The following is a 13,084-nucleotide window of genomic DNA, read 5'->3' as shown; positions in this document are numbered from 1 at the left end:
CAAAACCATGGCTTTCATTTAGTCCCTGCGGAGCCATGGTGCCCAGCCTGTAGATCCAGCGACTCTCAGTTTGCGCGAGGAGTCGACTTAAATTGCCACCACGTATCCCCATAGACACCGAATCAATACCCCTCACCACAAGTCCGGTAGGATTGCAGTTGTGGAATGATTTAAAATGTCGGGCCAAAGTTTTTAATTTGACATCCTTTTCATCATTCTCATCAACAGTTTTTGCTTTTGCAATATCTCTACAGTGTTCCCTAATCCGGACTCTAAGCTCGCGGGTGGTGAGGCCAATATAAATTTTCCCACAGGGGCAGGTTGCGTGGTAAATAACACCCTTGGTAGCACAATTAATGTATTTCCTAATATCATATTTTCTGGATCCGTCGAAGTTGTTAAAGGTTTTGGCCTTGGTTGTATTAGCACAGGCCTTACATAGGCCACATGGAAAAAACCCCTTGTTAACCCCCGCCCCACTACTGTGTCCATTGGGGTTATAAAAACTGTGCACTAGGGTATCAGATAAATTTCTTGATCTCCTGGGCGTTACAAGAGGTTTGGAGGGTAAAATTTTTTTCAAAATCGGGTCAGTAAATAATACCTGCCAATGCTTATCAATTATATCCCTAAATTGACGCCATTTGTTATGGTAGGTGGTAATTAGCCTAACTTGTCCAGAGTTCTTATCTTCATTTTTGTTGCTTTGCCCATACAAAAGCTCTTGTCTAGAGCTACGTACTGCTCTCTTGTATCCCCTCCTAATGCTTTTTTTGCTATAACCCCTGTCATAAAAGCGTTCGGCCAAATCTCTAGCCTGAGCTTCAAAGTCCTCCGACTTGGTACAAATCCTTTTAGCTCGAAGGAATTGTCCTACAGGGATGCCTCTGATAGTAGATTGTGGGTGAGACGAAGTAGCGTGTAGGAGGGAATTCGTAGACGTGGGCTTTCTGAACAAGTTAGTTTGTAAACAACCATTTTGAGCAGTAGTGATACAAAGATCCAAGAATTCTACTTTCCTTCCTGCCTTAAACGTAAGTTTGATGTTGAGATCATTATTATTCAACTGGGTCATAAAGGTATTTAAATCATACATGGAGCCATCCCATATGAACCAAATGTCATCAATAAACCTCATCCAGCCCGAAACAGAGCTGGATGAGGGTATTGGATGGCATACAAAAATGTCACGTTCCCAAGCCCCGAGAAATAAATTGGCGTACGAGGGGGCACAACTGGCCCCCATCGCCGTACCCTGTAATTGCAAGTACGTGATATTTTTGAAGATAAAAATGTTGTGCGTTAGAGCGTACTCCAATAATTGCATCAACAGTTCCACCATATCTCGGTCAATATTGCTGGAGCTGAGGAAAAATCTGGTGGCACGCAACCCATCACTGTGACGGATAGAGGTATAAAGTGATTCGACGTCGGCAGTTACCATCACTGCCGAATCACTAAGATGTATATCCTCAATCCTACGCAATGCCGCATTGGTGTCCTGTACATAAGACGGCAATTCAAATACAAGGGGCTTGAGATAGTGATCTATAATTTTAGTGACAATTTCACATAAGCCCCCTCCCCCTGAGATAATAGGTCTCCCAGGGGGGTCCACTGGATCCTTGTGAACCTTTGGAATAAGGTACAAGGTTGGAAGACGTGGATGCATGTCTTTAATGGTTTCCACAAATTTTTTGGGGATAATGCCTTGGATAAATGCATCTTCCAAGATAGTGATTAATTCATCATGGAAGCCAAGCATTGGACTGCCATAAAGCCAACGATAGCACTTTTTGTCATTTAGCAATTTCATGGCCTGCTTCTCATACATCGTGTTTGGCCAAATCACGATATTTCCGCCCTTATCGGAGGGTTTGAACACAACATCGGTGAGGTTGGATAAAGTATTAATAGCTTCACGCTCGTCTCTGCTACAGTTGGAGTTACCATAGCCACTCTGACACAGATTTCCAATGTCAGTAGTGACTAACTTAGTAAATACATCCACTGCCGAGCAGATGCCGAGGGAAGGAAAATTTTTAGATTTACCCAATAGGAAAGTAGGGAACTTTGAACTCACCGATGTACTGTTCTCTTCCTCCAGGGCCTCAAGATTAGCCAATGCTTCCCTTTCATGATCCAATGGAAAAAGATCATCCAATTCGGATCTATGATGCATCCTTTGTAAAATCATCTTCCTAGAGAACAAATGGAGGTCCTTGATGGCTACGAAGGGATCTAAGTAATGGGAAGGAGAAAAGGTTAATCCCTTAGCAAGTACTTTATTTTGAATCTCAGTAAGGCGATGATCTGAAAGATTTATCACCTTGAATTTATCATCTCTGGGTCTAGGGGTCCTGGAGAAAATATCCGCTTGTTTTTTGTAATCGTTTTTTCGTGCCCCTTGTCTTGTGGTCATATTTAGACCACTGTTAGTACCGGTGATACTTGTGTCCGATACAGATGACATAGAGCTAACAGATGTTTGACGATGTCTAGTAGAATCATTGCTCTTTTTCCATTGCCATCTGTATATTTTCTTTTCCTCATAATCTCTAATATCACGCTGGTATTTTTTATATTTTCTCTGGCAGATTTCATTCTCCCATTTATCAAGGTCATGATTAAAATCACCCGACCAGGCCTCCAGGGTTTCTTTGGAAATATCTTTTTTCATAGATTCCTCTAGTTTTTCCAATTCAATTTCAATTTCAGATATTGCTTGTACATTGCTTTCAATTATAAATTTTAGAAATTCAAGAGAGCAGGATGTGGCTGCACTAGCCCAACGTTTAATTAATTTTTCATCCTTTAGCTCAAATGTAGGGAACAGTTGTACCCGTAAACTTCTCGGTATGATCTCCTGATCCACATAATTCTGTAGAGCTGTTCTTGTCCACCAAAATCTTGTTTTTTTGTACATGGCATTCTTATACTTGTGAAACATTTCCTTATCCGATATAGATGAATCAGCATTAGATACAGAGGCACTGACATTAAATAAATTAGTAGCTTTCTTACGCCAAGCAGATTCTCTGGCTTTGTAATCCATTATGTTAGAGCGGACTGTCTGTCTTAAAACAGAAGTACAATATTTATACATATTAGTCCAAATGATAAATGTGAACACATTCAAGATAACATGAAACACACGGAGGTCAGTCAATAAATTAAACAAACCACCAGAATGTATAGTTCAAAAATGTTAGAAACCTTTATTAATACAACATGAATAAAAACCCAATATTGGTACAGCACCAATCAACATATAAAAATGCCTCCGATCATAATGAGCAGGGCTAGAGCAAACCCCCACTAAATGCCTAATATTTTAACACATATCTAATGACTGTTATAATGGCACTGGAAAAAATATTTGTTCAAGGAGATGGATTTAATACCATAAAATATGTTGTTATTATAGGTGTGCCACATGTATCAACCATAAGCACACAGGGCTGCTTATTATGATCGGAGGCATTTTTATATGTTGATTGGTGCTGTACCAATATTGGGTTTTTATTCATGTTGTATTAATAAAGGTTTCTAACATTTTTGAACTATACATTCTGGTGGTTTGTTTAATTTATTGACTGACCTCCGTGTGTTTCATGTTATCTTGAATGTGTTCACATTTATCATTTGGACTAATATGTATAAATATTGTACTTCTGTTTTAAGACAGACAGTCCGCTCTAACATAATGGATTACAAAGCCAGAGAATCTGCTTGGCGTAAGAAAGCTACTAATTTATTTAATGTCAGTGCCTCTGTATCTAATGCTGATTCATCTATATCGGATAAGGAAATGTTTCACAAGTATAAGAATGCCATGTACAAAAAAACAAGATTTTGGTGGACAAGAACAGCTCTACAGAATTATGTGGATCAGGAGATCATACCGAGAGGTTTACGGGTACAACTGCTCCCTACATTTGAGCTAAAGGATGAAAAATTAATTAAACATTGGGCTAGTGCAGCCACATCCTGCTCTCTTGAATTTCTAAAAATTATAATTGAAAGCAATGTACAAGCAATATCTGAAATTGAAATTGAATTGGAAAAACTAGAGGAATCTATGAAAAAAGATATTTCCAAAGAAACCCTGGAGGCCTGGTCGGGTGATTTTAATCATGACCTTGATAAATGGGAGAATGAAATCTGCCAGAGAAAATATAAAAAATACCAGCGTGATATTAGAGATTATGAGGAAAAGAAAATATACAGATGGCAATGGAAAAAGAGCAATGATTCTACTAGACATCGTCAAACATCTGTTAGCTCTATGTCATCTGTATCGGACACAAGTATCACCGGTACTAACAGTGGTCTAAATATGACCACAAGACAAGGGGCACGAAAAAACGATTACAAAAAACAAGCGGATATTTTCTCCAGGACCCCTAGACCCAGAGATGATAAATTCAAGGTGATAAATCTTTCAGATCATCGCCTTACTGAGATTCAAAATAAAGTACTTGCTAAGGGATTAACCTTTTCTCCTTCCCATTACTTAGATCCCTTCGTAGCCATCAAGGACCTCCATTTGTTCTCTAGGAAGATGATTTTACAAAGGATGCATCATAGATCCGAATTGGATGATCTTTTTCCATTGGATCATGAAAGGGAAGCATTGGCTAATCTTGAGGCACTGGAGGAAGAGAACAGTACATTGGTGAGTTCAAAGTTCCCTACTTTCCTATTGGGTAAATCTAAAAATTTTCCTTCGCTCGGCATCTGCTCGGCAGTGGATGTATTTACTAAGTTAGTCACTACTGACATTGAAAATCTGTGTCAGAGTGGCTATGGTAACTCCAACTGTAGCAGAGACGAGCGTGAAGCTATTAATACTTTATCCAACCTCACCGATGTTGTGTTCAAACCCTCCGATAAGGGCGGAAATATCGTGATTTGGCCAAACACGATGTATGAGAAGCAGGCCATGAAATTGCTAAATGACAAAAAGTGCTATCGTTGGCTTTATGGCAGTCCAATGCTTGGCTTCCATGATGAATTAATCACTATCTTGGAGGATGCATTTATCCAAGGCATTATCCCAAAAAAATTTGTGGAAACCATTAAAGACATGCATCCACGTCTTCCAACCTTGTACCTTATTCCAAAGGTTCCCAAGGATCCAGTGGACCCCCCTGGGAGACCTATTATCTCAGGGGGAGGGGGCTTATGTGAAATTGTCACTAAAATTATAGATCACTATCTCAAGCCCCTTGTATTTGAATTGCCGTCTTATGTACAGGACACCAATGCGGCATTGCGTAGGATTGAGGATATACATCTTAGTGATTCGGCAGTGATGGTAACTGCCGACGTCGAATCACTTTATACCTCTATCCGTCACAGTGATGGGTTGCGTGCCACCAGATTTTTCCTCAGCTCCAGCAATATTGACCGAGATATGGTGGAACTGTTGATGCAATTATTGGAGTACGCTCTAACGCACAACATTTTTATCTTCAAAAATATCACGTACTTGCAATTACAGGGTACGGCGATGGGGGCCAGTTGTGCCCCCTCGTACGCCAATTTATTTCTCGGGGCTTGGGAACGTGACATTTTTGTATGCCATCCAATACCCTCATCCAGCTCTGTTTCGGGCTGGATGAGGTTTATTGATGACATTTGGTTCATATGGGATGGCTCCATGTATGATTTAAATACCTTTATGACCCAGTTGAATAATAATGATCTCAACATCAAACTTACGTTTAAGGCAGGAAGGAAAGTAGAATTCTTGGATCTTTGTATCACTACTGCTCAAAATGGTTGTTTACAAACTAACTTGTTCAGAAAGCCCACGTCTACGAATTCCCTCCTACACGCTACTTCGTCTCACCCACAATCTACTATCAGAGGCATCCCTGTAGGACAATTCCTTCGAGCTAAAAGGATTTGTACCAAGTCGGAGGACTTTGAAACCCAGGCTAGAGATTTGGCCGAACGCTTTTATGACAGGGGTTATAGCAAAAAAAGCATTAGGAGGGGATACAAGAGAGCAGTACGTAGCTCTAGACAAGAGCTTTTGTATGGGCAAAGCAACAAAAATGAAGATAAGAACTCTGGACAAGTTAGGCTAATTACCACCTACCATAACAAATGGCGTCAATTTAGGGATATAATTGATAAGCATTGGCAGGTATTATTTACTGACCCGATTTTGAAAAAAATTTTACCCTCCAAACCTCTTGTAACGCCCAGGAGATCAAGAAATTTATCTGATACCCTAGTGCACAGTTTTTATAACCCCAATGGACACAGTAGTGGGGCGGGGGTTAACAAGGGTTTTTTTCCATGTGGCCTATGTAAGGCCTGTGCTAATACAACCAAGGCCAAAACCTTTAACAACTTCGACGGATCCAGAAAATATGATATTAGGAAATACATTAATTGTGCTACCAAGGGTGTTATTTACCACGCAACCTGCCCCTGTGGGAAAATTTATATTGGCCTCACCACCCGCGAGCTTAGAGTCCGGATTAGGGAACACTGTAGAGATATTGCAAAAGCAAAAACTGTTGATGAGAATGATGAAAAGGATGTCAAATTAAAAACTTTGGCCCGACATTTTAAATCATTCCACAACTGCAATCCTACCGGACTTGTGGTGAGGGGTATTGATTCGGTGTCCATGGGGATACGTGGTGGCAATTTAAGTCGACTCCTCGCGCAAACAGAGAGTCGCTGGATCTACAGGCTGGGCACCATGGCTCCGCAGGGACTAAATGAAAGCCATGGTTTTGGGGCCTTTTTGTGAATTTTCCCTGCACCCTTTGAGCTGTTCGATTATTCTTTGTTCACTTAGGGTACATTGGCTCTGTACTACTGAACTTATCCGTTATTTTAAGGGTTAGGGTTTTATTGTGGTCTTTTATTGTTGGATTATCTTATACTAATTTTGTTCCATTCTATATTTCAGTAGTGAAAATCAGCCATTTACATATCCTAGCCATTGCTAACTGCCCTTCAATAATGTTCCTCTAAAGTGACAAGTACAAGCCATCTCTGGAAAGGATCCATTGTCAGGATTACTTTATGGACACCTCACTACAATGCATTTGGCGATGTACTATATATTTGTGTTTTCATAAGAAATATATATTATAATTAAACATGTGCCTGTACACCATTTAGCTATATTTTTGCAGTTTATGTCACTTTTATATGGGTTTTTTTATATTGTTTCTATGGATGTCTTAGCCCTTTTTATCATCCAGGTAATTGTATTATAGTATTCCAATTGTAATTTTGCACTATCGAGCACTTTGCACTTTACCTTTAGGGACGTTCAGTCCTTTGTTAATTCATCTGTGTCATAGGTTTTCTGCACACCTTTTCAGGTAGCGCGCATGCGCCTTTGACTCATGGCTGGATCCTCCTCCTAGCGGCACCGGACCGACTAGACGTACTCTCCCGGTTTTCCGGGGCAGTGCGCTGGTTTGTCATTGCCGCCGGGGAGTGGATCCCTAGGCATGTGGGTCCGACAGCGCATGCGCCGCATATCTCCTGAATACACTACCTCAGCATGGCTGTAGGTCACACAGCTTGCTCACAGCAAGCATATACTTTCACTATATTTGACAGGCACAGTCTCTTAAGCTAGGGCACTTTCACCATTGGGTATAAAGCTAAAGTTGAATAGCGTGTTCATGTATCCTAGCTACGGTCACATGATCTTATGATGTCACAGTGGGCGGTATTTATATCGCCGCTTGTGGGTGTCTCTTTTATTTCATCATTTTAGTGTTGTTCTAGCCATATTTTTGCGGTGCCTATTCTTAATAATGTATCTAATTATACTTATTTATGATTTCATCACGGCAACCTTTCCTATGCCAAGGCACTTCCGCTATTGCGCACCTTATACGACTCTTGATAGCATTGCTATGTATCTTGGTAACGGCCCCACGTGGGTTTGTGATGTCACAATAGGCGTCCCTACAGTGATTGCATACGGGCTTTGATTGGCTGTTTGGTATTTATATAGATTTCCCTTTCCCTCCTTATCACATACCCCCGGAAGAAGAATTCATTTTGAAACGCGCGTTGGGGATTCAGCAGGTCTCGTGCAGCCTCCACTCTGGTAAATATGATAGGAGATTGTTTTGAGTAGCCACATATGGGGTCACCACTTTGGTTTCTTTTGCGGCCATTGTTTTCATTTGGCATTTCAGTTAGTTACTAGTGTAACACTTTATATGCTTGAGCCCTGTGTGCTTATGGTTGATACATGTGGCACACCTATAATAACAACATATTTTATGGTATTAAATCCATCTCCTTGAACAAATATTTTTTCCAGTGCCATTATAACAGTCATTAGATGTGTGTTAATATATTAGGCATTTAGTGGGGGTTTGCTCTAGCCCTGCTCATTATGATCGGAGGCATTTTTATATGTTGATTGGTGTTGTACCAATATTGGGTTTTTATTCATGTTGTATTAATAAAGGTTTCTAACATTTTTGAACTATACATTCTGGTGGTTTGTTTAATTTATTGACTGACCTCCGTGTGTTTCATCCCATCCCATATATGTAAAGTCCGAGTTCGGGGTTCAGATGCAAGTTCGTGTCATCTCCGGCCCCGAACTTGAACTTTACAAAAAAACTCTGGCGAACCCACCCATTCCCAAACATCGGGGGGTTCGCCCATCACTAGTTATAAGGCTATGTTCCCGTGATCAGTTTTTGGTAAGTTTGGTAAGAACGCCATCAAGTCCCAAAGGTTCTGCTAGTTGTCAGAAATTCTGGGACTTGAGAAGACGGAGTATCCTATAAGGCCAGATTCTTCCCTCAGCCCCTGCTACACAAGACTTTTCCTAAGGTTTTCTGGATGGGTAATACATCAAAACAGCCTGAATATATTTCACTGAGCAGGTTTTTATGAGAGCCAGTTTGTATATTACTAACACAACTGAATGTTTTAGACATGTAGTAGTTGTCAAACTATGGAGTTTAAGTGTTTATGTACTTTTCATAGCGACATTGAATGCAATGGGGAATTAGGAAAGCCAAATAAATACTGAATAATACAAAAATGTAAAAATCACAACTGCAGCAGCACAATGTAGAATCAGATGCCTCTCAGGGATGATTTGGACAATTGCAGCAGAATAAAATCACTGCACAAACTGATTTTTTAAACTGTATCTTTGTGCTTCCATACATATACAGTAAGAAGAACATCAAAACTGCATGGTGTGAAGACCAACTCAATTTCATTGTTGCTGTAAATTTAAAACACTACAGGGCTTCCAAAAATATAATACGCGGAAGCACTTTCTAGATGAATTAACAATCAAGCACAGTGCTACAAATGTGTCAGCCCATTCAACCAGAAAGTAATATTTCCACGGGATAAGTTTTCATTTAGCTGGCCAGAAAAAAAATTGTAATCCTGTCCATTGTGGATATTTATATTATACAGCAGTATGCAAAAATAATAAGTGATACAGTCCATAAGTAATGCATCATAATGACACAAACTGTTAGGTAAGGCTTTTGTCCCATGATAACAATCTGATGATTAGACTAAGCTTACAAGAGCGAATAAAAAAAATTAACTGTGCTTCATTCAGGAAAAAACAGTCAATTTTTATCCATATGGTGGTTTGGACATACAATTTTTCAGTTTTTGGGTTTTTTTTTTCCTCATATCATTATAAAATAATGGCTCAATAAGTTTTTATTAACCACAAAATACTTGAAATATGGTGAGATACAGCCAAATCAGAAAGGCGTACTTTCCACATGAAAAGCAAAGTCTTCACAAAATGCAGTCGTGTAGCAGTTTGAAATGTCACACAACTTAAGGAACGGACGATTTTTCCTTTTTGGCACTTTCGTTTTCTTCCAAAAGCCAGAACTTTTTTTATTTTTCTGCCCACATAGTTGTTCAACGGCTTGTTTTTTTGTGGAATGAGATGTACTTTGGAATGACAGTGTTCAAAATGTCATGAAAAACTGTGGAGAACAATCCAAGTGATGTAAACAAGCGAACAAAATGGAATTCGGCAGTTATTTTTTGGGGTTTGTTTTTATGGTATACATTGTATAGTAAAAATGACCTAGAAATATAGTTTTCCAGGTCACTACAATTCCTTTGATACCAAATTTGCCTAGTTTTCATTATTATTATTATTAAGGTTGTGAAAGAGAAATTGGAGTTGTGTACAGGTTGATTTTTGCAGGACAAAATAATACTTTGTTTATACCATTTTGGTGTGGATAAGACGTTTTGATTGATTTTTCTTGAATTTTTTACGGAGTTGTAGTACTAGTGACCCAAAAAATGCAATTCTGGTGTTTCAATTTGTTCTTTTTACAGTTTTTATGAATCAGATTAATTAATTTTATATTTCGTTACATCAGGATTTTATGGCTGCAGCAATCCCAAGTATGTGTACTTTTTTTTTTTTTAATCTTTACTTTAAATGGGGAAAAAGGTAGGAGATTTGAATTTTTATGATTTTTAAAATTTTTTACTTATTGCTTTTTTTTTTTAGTCCTCGTGACATAAACCTGCAAATGCCAGATCGCTATATACTATATACAGCAAAATTTTAGTATTTATGTATATAGGACAAATCACAATCTCCTGTAAACGCCTGTCAGAGTGCCGCCATGACAGGCACAGTGGTTTTCAACAGGCATGGGGGACTTGTCAGGCTCCCTTCAATGTGAAATAAAGATTTCCTTTATTTTCCACTTATTTGTCCCCTTTCTTTTGTGTTGTTTTGATTTATACTATTTTGGAAGAATAGCTACTGGAGCTTATCTTATTTTTCTACTAAAGAGAATTTCAATATTTAATCTTCTGCTTCAGGAGCTGCGTCCTGTACTTACGTATGCAAACACAAATATGAGATGGTGTAGTTCAGTTGAGGAACAACTTGTCACCCTAAGGTAATTTGTGTTTAAACAATATCAAATGAAAAGCTCTTAAATCCTTTTAATTACCTTCATCATGTCATTAAAGGGAATCCATCAGCAGGATCAACCCTCCTAAGCCATCTATATGGGCATGTAGGGCATAAAAAGTGGAATAAAATGATACCTTGATACTGTATCTACGATCTGGTGTCTTATTCCAGTGAAATTGACATTTTTCTTATTATGTAAATGAGCTGCTAAGATCTATGGGCCGGACATAGATCTTCCTGAGACTCTGCCTCCAGGGCTTATTTTAAATTAAAAGGGGCATTACAGTGTGATACATGTAATGATTGACAGTCTGCTCTCCTGATCTGCATGTTTCTCACTGGTAACACCCCGTTTCATATAAAATAAGCTCTGGAGACAGATCTCATGGAGATCTATGTCCGGCCCATAGATCTTAGCAGCTAAATTACATATTAAAAAAGTGATTTTCACTGTATTACAATATCACAGATATCAAGGTATCATTTTATTTTCGCTTCTATGACCTACATGTCTATATGGATGGCATAAGCGAGTTACGGTAATCCTACCGACAGACATGTAATGACTGACACTTTGCTCTCATAATCACACACAGCTCTACAGTGAGATAAGAACTAATACAGTACAGCAGAGCTGACACTGTAAAGAGACAAAGTTGAGTTCTGTTGTAATAACACATTTGCAATGCACATGTCCTCTCATAGTGCTTCAGATTCCATCTCATAGGCAGCCATTGTGGGGGAAGGGCAGTACAGCAGAGCTCACATCACTTCAGATGTGTTAATCAGACAAGGTTCAACTCTGTTGTACTGTCTTAGCTATAATCAGGCACTGCTCTACAGCAAAGTTGCCGGCAGTATGAGAAGACAGGTGCTGCAGCTAATGTTTGTAAAGGAACAAGTAAACGTCAGCTGTACTGTGTTAGCTCTGACATCACTGCAGAGCTGTGTGTGATTATGAGAAAAAAGTGTCAGTCATTAAATGTCTCACACTGGTAATTCCTAATTTTTTTTTAAATAATTTCTGGAGGCAGATTCTCATGCAGATCAGTGTTCGTCCCATAGACCTTAAAAAATCTGTAAAAATCCATAGCAGAAGAGCCAAATTCATAGATGTACAATAAGTCTTAGTCCACAATACAGCCATGGTCGAAAGTGATGGCACCCTTGAAATTGTTGCGAAAAATGCAGTATTTCTACCAGAAAATTATTTCAACAGTTAATTATTTCTAGATATGTGGTGGTTTGACTGCTAGGGCCCCCACTGATTGGCAGAATGGAGCACCTGAATCTCCTTTAGAATAAAAGCTACACTATGTATGTTCAACCTCCGCACTGTTCATTCTTTATGGAACTGCCAAGAATTGCACTCCGGCTTTTTCCAGACATACCCATAAAGAAATAATGGGCCATAAACTGAGCATGGGCACTGCGTATTTATTATAAAGGGAATAAAAGTGCCTCACTCTGGCGATAATTGGAAATCTCAGTAGTTGGACTTCCAGTGGTCTATGGTTTATAACGTATCCTGCAGACACGTGTGGACTTCTTTTCAGCGAACCCCTTTAAAGACCAGAGCCTTCATGCTCACAAGTATAGCTTTATTATTTTTTTACCTTTTTGATAACCTAGGAGCAGTGGCATTATAATCAATATGGACTCAACTTTAGACTTTTTAGATTTTCATGTGGGACTCTATGTTTAATAACATATTCAAAAGAGATTTAAGACTCTCTTGGTGAGAACGGATAAACTGCTTTAATTTTTTTTTTCAGGTTACAGTTCTACCGAATTTGAACGTACTTTTGGTTCAGCTGCATAGACACAAGGCGCCCACCAGACTTGATATGCAAGGCCATATTAGAGGTATTGTGATGAATGAGCTCGGAGAATCAATATAGTACACACACACACGTAGTGTCCAGCATAAGATTCCACTTTAATTAAATGCGAGTGAGGTTTATATACACCCCTGGTAGAAAGGGCTTTATGCCAACAAGCAAGCAACTGTTTTGTGGCAATCAGACATAGTTGTGTCTAATTGTCTGGTTCGATCCAGAATTTCAGGCACTTGGAATGTGTAGGGAGAGTTTTCTGTGTAAAAGTGCACCTGATGGATTTAGAGCATAAAATGGGGACTGA

At 39.1% G+C, this 13,084-nt stretch overlaps 1 long non-coding RNA gene across 1 annotated transcript; it reads left to right on the top strand.

Moving 5' to 3' along the window:
- Positions 1-7,986: 7,986 nt before the first annotated feature.
- LOC143783460 (uncharacterized) lies at positions 7,987-12,808 on the top strand. Its single transcript, XR_013217184.1, has 3 exons — positions 7,987-8,101; positions 10,846-10,925; positions 12,718-12,808. It is a non-coding gene; the product is annotated as an uncharacterized LOC143783460 (long non-coding RNA).
- Positions 12,809-13,084: the final 276 nt, after the last annotated feature.

This window comes from Ranitomeya variabilis, chromosome 6 (assembly GCF_051348905.1).
Source record: "Ranitomeya variabilis isolate aRanVar5 chromosome 6, aRanVar5.hap1, whole genome shotgun sequence".
NCBI lineage: Eukaryota > Metazoa > Chordata > Amphibia > Anura > Dendrobatidae > Ranitomeya > Ranitomeya variabilis.
Note: the sequence above shows the minus strand (reverse complement) of the source record. Positions and strands in the feature narration are given on the sequence as shown.